Source organism: Malurus melanocephalus, unplaced genomic scaffold, assembly GCF_030028575.1.
Source record: "Malurus melanocephalus ecotype Western Australia unplaced genomic scaffold, MMel_1.1 scaffold_266, whole genome shotgun sequence".
Taxonomy (NCBI): domain Eukaryota; kingdom Metazoa; phylum Chordata; class Aves; order Passeriformes; family Maluridae; genus Malurus; species Malurus melanocephalus.
Window position 1 is genome coordinate 107,580 of NW_026623498.1, and position 6,447 is coordinate 114,026.

The 6,447-nt window shown below is 45.7% G+C and overlaps 1 protein-coding gene across 8 annotated transcripts in view; it reads left to right on the forward strand.

Moving 5' to 3' along the window:
* Positions 1 to 6,447, forward strand: part of CASZ1 (castor zinc finger 1) — a 197,511-nt gene that overhangs the window by 7,013 nt on the left and 184,051 nt on the right. The window contains exon 1 of one of the 8 annotated variants that reach the window (XM_057375952.1): positions 28 to 106. The exons of the other annotated variants lie outside the window; for them this stretch is intronic. The gene's annotated coding sequence lies outside the window, so the exon portion shown is untranslated. Of the gene's footprint in view, positions 1 to 27; positions 107 to 6,447 lie in introns of those variants that run through there. 8 annotated transcript variants of the gene reach the window in all.

Genomic DNA, 6,447 nt, shown 5'->3' on the forward strand with positions numbered 1-6,447 from the left:
GGCGGCGGAGCTGCGGCCACGGCGGCGCCCGTCAATTTCCAAGACTTTGGCAGGAGCCCGGGCAGGGGACGGGGGAACACGTGCTCCCGCTCCGCGCCGAGGGCAGGTAACCGCAGCCCCGCCGCGCCGCACCGCCCGAGGGTCCCGGCGAGGCACCGAGAGGTGGGAGGGGATAGGCGGCAGCAAAGTTGGGCGAGTGGCGACTGGAGCGCTTGGCGGAGAGGGCCGGGTGCGGCGGGGTGAACCGTGCCGGGGAACTTTGTGCAAAGTGGCCGGGCCGGGGCCGGCAGCGCTTCTCCCGGTGCCCGCAGCGGTACGGCCGCAGCCCCCCGGCAGACACGGGGCGGACAAGGGCCGCGGCGGCCGGGAGCGCGGCTCGGGGCAGCCCGTGTCCGGCCCCCCGGGCGAAGCAGCAGGTTATTTTTACCCGGTGGTATCTGCAGAATGTGCAGCTGATTTGCCATGCGGAGCCAGGAAGTTTCCCCCTCCGCCTCCTTCCCCTTCTCTTCCCTTTTCCCCCTTTCCCCCGTTCGCGGCGGGGCAGTGGCGAACGGGGAACGGCCGCCCGGGGTGGCGGCGGGTGGGGGGCGCGGGCCGAGCCTCCCGGGGGAGCGGCTGCCCGTGCTGGAGGCTCTGGGGTCGGGGAACAGGTGTCCGAGCCGTCACTCAGAGCCGGGCCGCTGCGGGGGCGCGGGGCGCAGACGGGCAAGGCGGGCAGCGGTGCCGTGCTGGGACCCTGAGCGCCGCCGACCGCGGAGCACCGGTCCCGGGGAGCAGAGGAGGAGCGAGGGGCAGCCGGGGCGCAGAGCAGAGGCGGTCCCGGCGGCGGCCCGGGGCGCAGAGCGAGCTGTCAGGAGGCTCGGGCGGGCGCGGGGCTGGCGCTGCCGCTCGCCTCGGGGCCGGCGCCTGGCTGCGCGGCAGGCAACTTGTGCGGCAAACTTTGCGGGGTGGGCTGTGGCCGGTGGCTGCTCCGAATCACGGCAGCTTTGATCGATTGACCCGAGCCCTGCTGCTCTTTCGGACCCGAAAGGTGAAACTTCTCAGGAGCTGCGCGTCCACCTTCTGTGTGCCCCCTCCTGTCCGCGCTGCACTGCACAGCGGGTCCTGGCAGCCCGCTGCCTGGAAGAGTAGCTGTGTCTCCCAAAATTTCATTGATGAATTTATTTGCTCTATTGATTTGCTGACTGTCAGCGTGTTGGTATAATTTCTTGCGAAGGTTTTGGACTTACCATTTTATAAGTCCTGCCTGCTTCCCACCTACCTTTTATCTGTGTGTCGCTGCCACCTTGTTAGCTACTCTAAAGGTGGCTTGGAAGAGTTTATGGGAGAATATTGTTGAACTTCGGTAATCAAGTTTCCAGATCTTATGCCTCCTGTTTAATTTATTAGACTAGTTATTTATTCTGTTGATGATAATCTGTTGCTGGTTTCTATGGAGATGTTAAACTGATCTCTTTCAGAAATCAAACTCCATATGCACTAAAACGTTTAAAGGAGCAGCGTCCCCTTTTGTTTTCAGACTTTGTACCTTTTCAGCGCTTTTATTGGGCTCCTGTATATTTTATATATTAAAGCCTGAAGTTGAAGCTTTGTGCAAGACAGAGCTTATTATGGCTAACAGAAAGTCAGGGCTTTGATCCTTTTTTTTGCATCATCATTTAAAACAGATCATATTTTTTCCCCCTCATCACACAAGATAGCAGAACCCTTTCAAGATCAAAGCGTCCAGCTAAAAACTATTGTTAAAAAAAAATAGAAAAAGAGAGAGTTAAATTAGGGGGATGTTTCCTTAATCTGCTTATTTTGTTCTAAAGGTTGTTTTTTTTTTTTTTTTTTAGCTTTGTGAACACAACAGCAACAGAAACTTGTGGCAACTATATTGTTATTTTTATACCTTCCAAGTCTTTTTAAAGTTAAAATAAGTTCAAAGTCAAATATCTCTTAAGATAAAGTGCTTGTTAGGGTGTTTTTATTACTTGGTTTCTAAATGTGGAAGGTCAGAATCCAGAAAGCTACCGCATTAGAGAAGGTTTTAATAGTCTTTGTCTCATCTTAATGAGAGAGCAATCTAAAAAACATTTTTCCCTGTAACATTTATAAATTATTTCAAAGAAGTCTCTCTTCATATAATTCAGTTTTCATTATTTCTTAACTTATCCATTGCATTATTACATGTGATTCAGTGTAATATCACTTTAGAACTAAATTAATTGAGGTGAGATAAGAATTTTTTTTATGCTTAAAATTTGAGAAGTCTTGGTAAGCTGGTGTGTTGATTAGGTTGACATACGGTGTACATCAATTGTGTTTTTTTTCTCATCTTTTGGATAAAACTTCAAGGGTTTGCAAAAAATACACTACCGACACAATGCATGTTTAACACAGTAAAAAACCCCTCGTACTTTCTTTTAGTATACCTTCAGAATATTTCCACTCCCTAAAGCAGATGTTTTTCTTCTTCGTATGCTTCTGTACTCAACGTAAAAATAAAAGAATAATCCTAGAGGAAATAGTGCATGTAACCCTTACAACTCATCTATGTTTGTGTGTGTATATACATTTATATTTCACATATATATATGCATACATACACCCATACGGAAAACACCAAGTGGTTTATGATCTGTCTATACTAGACTTAAATCTTCTTTTCCTTGTTAATTTTTCCCCTTTTTTTCTGKTTTTTTTTTKGGGGGGGTGGGTGTATGTGATTTGATATATGGTAGATAATTTAAATTTTTTTGTAAGTATTCTGTTTATTTGTTTGATTTGAATTGCAAACAGAATTGACTCTGACAAGTCAAAAGAGGAGGGGGAAAAAAGGAAACACTATGGCTTTAAACTCAGGAGTTTGCATATTCTCCTTGTATCTTTCCCCTTTGCTAATTATTGTGTTGTTTTCAGAGCAAATATGTCATATCCATGGCGACCAGGCAGGTTTATTGTCTTTCAGAAGCAATAGCTCACATAAGTAATTAATGACTTCTTTTTTTTTCCTCTGGCTTAGGTTAAACAGATCATTCAAGGAAAGTCATATCTCTCTCTCCCTCTCTCTCTTTTTTTTTTTAGCCCAGTGACATAAGAACATGAGTTAGAACAAGAAAATACTTTAACCAAGAAGTCAACAGCTTATTTTTTCCTCATTTCTTTTTAAAAGATCCAAGTGTCAGCTTTCCACACACATGACATTGTCATTCTTGCAGTTTCAGAGCAAAGCCTTTGTACAGGGAAAAGCCACTGAAGGCTGGAGTTAAGTTGGTGTTGTACAGCTGAGCAAAGTGTCTCTGGCTGTATGTGGAGGATTTTATTCTTGCTTAAGGATTTTGCTATGTACTGCGAGAAAAAACATTTCCCTCACTTTTCCCCCCTCCCTCCAATTCTATCTGTATTAAAATCAGTGTTAAAATAAAGGTGTGTTTTTGTATCTTGCAGATTGTAATTCAAACAGTTTCCAGGAAAGAATTAGTAATTCATTTTTATATACAGCATATATACACACGTTTGAGCTCCACCCAAAACAATCAAGCTAGCTGGAAAAAACCCTATTTCCTTTTCTTTCCAAGCCCAAGCAAACTTGCACAGTAACTTTCAAGAGCTTATTAAGAATAGCCCCCCATTTTGCGAAGAGTTTGCTGCAGGTATGAATCTTGTTCTTCCCCTTTCCAACCCTGTTCCTGTTAAAGCTGAATTTGCTATCTGTCCAAGCCAGGGGTATCCAYTAAGGTTCACTGACGGGGTAGTCCCCCCCACCTTCCCCCCCATCCCCCAGTACCTTCACCCCTGTTTCGTTTTTGCTGATTTCATTTTCGGAAGGATTTATACTCAGTCCAGCTATATAAATTCCTTGGGAGATAAAAGTGTGGCACACTTTCATAAACAAAAGATTTTACTTGCATCCTGTCTTCCTTTTTTTCTTAAAAGGAAAAAGCCCGAAAAACAAAACCCCAAGCCAGCTGATTGAAGCAGGTATCATAAATGCATGCTGCTAATGATTCCGTATTCCACAATGCTACTACTTTAACTTTTAAAATATGTTTCCTTTCTGGTTTGTAACATTAATCAAAGAGCCGCTTCCTCCCAAATTTCCACAGACCGGGGCTAATTAGAACCACTTGAATCATATTTTGTAAATTCCATGTGGATTTTACATTAGGTTTCAAGATTGCAAGTGCTTCAGGTTCAGTCTGGCTAGGCACTCTTAACAGTTATTTTTATGAATGTTTCTGTCTCCCAAACCAATTCAGGGTTTCTCTCCATTTACCCCAAATAGATTTGTGGGTTAACACACCGGGGTGCGTCGGAAATAGACGTTACAAGTAGGAAAAAGCCGAGAAGGAAAGAGATTTTGCAGTGTAGTTCCAAAGAGCAACAGAGAACCTCCTAAGTAACGTGAAGCTGAGAATTCAACAGACTTGATAATTGAGCCCTTAACCTCCTGATGTCTGTATCAGAAAAACAGAGTCTAGCAGAGGGAGACAAAGAATAAAAGCAAATACTGGATAGGAGGAAGCTGGGGAGATGATTGAAATATTGAGATATAGTTCAGGATATGTATAGATCACTATTAGGTTGTTTCCTTAGGTTCATTTTTTCCCTCTGGAGAAATGTAGCTTGTTTAAAGGTGGCTTTGGGAGAACCTGATGTTTCTAGTGCAGCCGAGAGCCCGGCGTTTCTGTTGTGTGCACAGATGTAACTTAGAGACACTTCTCTTGTAATCTGTGTTTATGTGTCCATCTTTCCTTTTGTTTTTGAAAGACTGGCTAATGATTTTTTTTTGAATTATCTTCATGGGAAGTTAAATATCTAGAAGTTGGGAGTTTTCAGTTTGTGGTTATCAGGCTGTGTTAAAGGGATTTGAATCGAACCACTTTGAACATCCGACAGGGTGACTGTGTCATGCTCTAGTGTAGCATTTCTCTCCTTTATGTTTGTTGTACCTAAATAGGGTATCTAAGAATTAGGGAGCAGTTGGCTCACACAGAGATCTCAAAGTTAACTTGCTTTTCGCATGTAAGACGGCAGCTTCAAAGAAAAGCAAGGGTGCATCATAAATTTTGCTAAAATTAATCAACCGTTTAAGAGCTCCACATTAATGAGGTTTTCCAGGCAAGCAGCTTTCTTCTCCTTTTTCATTCAAAGTATGAGAGGTTTGGGGTAGAGATGGGAGAATASGAGTAAGAAGAGGAAAGGAATGGAATTTGAGTGGAAATAATAAAAACAAAAAAGGTTGGATTTGTAGAATATAAATCCTCGTATGTCCTTGATCCATATTGTCAGAGGTTTTCTTTTTTTTTTTTTCCTTTTTTTTTTTTTTTTTTTGTTTTTTTTTTTTTTTTTTTTTTTTTTTTTTTTTTTTTTTTTTGGTCGGATTTGTCCTATGTGCCTTTGACGGAAAAGGCACGTAGAGAGAGAGAGAGAGAGAGTGCGACAGAGGGGGAGAGAGAGAGACGTGTCACTGCTTTGGAGCTCATTATCATTCTTAATAAGTCTTAAGGAATAAAGAGGAGCATTGAGTGTAAATGCTGGGTAATCCTAACACTCCTCAAGGTGAGAGGAGTCTCGAGGACACAGAGAAAGAGAGTGAGGAGGAGGGGGCTACTGTGGGGGCAGGAGAGGAGATGTGGAGGAAAGTGGTTTTTAAGGGAGTGGGCACGGGTTAGTAGGGCTTGCACCTCTGGGACGCTTTGGGTTCCTTCCACGGGCCTATGCTGGGCCAAGTTCTCTCCGAGTTTGCATCCCAGGGATCTCCCAAGTTTGCACCCGAGCAGCCCAGCTGGACCTTGGGGCTGGAATGTGCGCCTGTCCCGGGGCCGTTCTCTGAGGGACAGCAGSCTGAGGCACAAGCGGGCTGTGTGCCCTCCTCGGTTCTGTGCTGGAAGGGTCTCCCCCGCCTCCCCTCGGCCGCAGCGCTGTCCCACAGGGGCTCTTTTGCTGTGCTTCTGCTGCAGCTGCTGTTGCTGTGCTCGGCCTGGCTTCTCGATCTGTGCCCCCTGTCCTTGGATCCGTGCGGCGTCGCTGCTGCTGGATGCCCCGAGTGAGTCCTCGTTTGCGGGATTTCCTGCGCGTCTCCCCGCGCGGCTCGGACACTAGGTGGCTGAAAGCACGGGCTCGGCTCTGCTGCCAGCGTTCATTCATTCACTCCTTCTTTCTGGTGGGCTCAAACTTCAGGCCGAGAGCAAAACATGGAGATGTCTTTAAATCCGTCGTGGAGTCAGATATCGCACGACCTCCTTGGCAGTGTGTTTGCGGTCGTTTTTGGGGATTTGATCTCTTGGAGAAGGAAGAAAGAGGACACTGAGGAAATGAATTCGGGGGCTGGGCTCCTTGCTTTGATGATAAGGAGTCAGGAACCTGCTGGTGTTGCTGAGTTCTTCCCTCTTCAGGCAGATTTCACCATACCCATTTTAAAGGGTGTGTGCGTGTTCCTTTTGGAAAAAAAAAAAAAAA